General features: G+C 45.5%; 1 non-coding gene across 1 annotated transcript; it reads right to left on the bottom strand.

The window, feature by feature from the left end:
* Positions 1-257: 257 nt before the first annotated feature.
* On the bottom strand, positions 258-364 carry LOC133820120 (small nucleolar RNA R71). Its single transcript, XR_009886553.1, has one exon. It is a non-coding gene; the product is annotated as a small nucleolar RNA R71 (small nucleolar RNA).
* Between the last annotated feature and the right edge of the window lie 319 nt (positions 365-683).

Here is a 683-nt window from a genome sequence, read left to right on the forward strand (position 1 = left end):
TGGTGCAGTCCTCTGTGCAATTCAATGGGTTGCCCTCTGAAGATCCTCACACCCATTTGTCCAACTTTCTGGAGTTGTGTGGAACCTTCAAATATAATGGGGTGAGTGATGACGCAATCAAGCTTAGGCTCTTCCCATTTTCTCTAAGGGACAGAGCTAAAATTTGGCTGAACTCTCTGCAGCCAAACTCCATTGTCACTTGGCAAGATCTAGCTCAGAAATTTTTGTCCAAATTCTTCCCTCCATCCAAAGCTGCTAAATTGCGGGGAGAGATAAATAAATTTTGCCAGAATGACGGAGAGTCACTGTATGAAGCTTGGGAACGGTTTAAGGAACTCTTGAGAAGATGTCCTCATCATGGCATTGAACAGTGGATGCTAGTACAGAATTTCTACAATGGTTTATGTCCAACAACCAGAACTATTATAGATGCTGCAGCAGGTGGCACTTTTATGAGCAAGAGCGCAGCTGGTGCTTATGAGCTGCTGGAGGACATGGCTACAAACAACCATCAGTGGTCTGAGGAAAGATCATCAGGAGTCAGAAAGGTGGCTGGGGTGCATGAGCTAGATGCAATCACTGCCTTAACAGCGCAAGTAGCCTCTTTGACCAAGCAGTTGCAACAGAGTAGTATGTCTGCTAATGCGGTTCAGATGGTAGTGAGGTGTGAAATGTGTGGTGGT

The sequence above is a fragment of the Humulus lupulus genome, chromosome 2 (genome assembly GCF_963169125.1).
Source record: "Humulus lupulus chromosome 2, drHumLupu1.1, whole genome shotgun sequence".
In the NCBI taxonomy this organism is placed as follows: domain Eukaryota; kingdom Viridiplantae; phylum Streptophyta; class Magnoliopsida; order Rosales; family Cannabaceae; genus Humulus; species Humulus lupulus.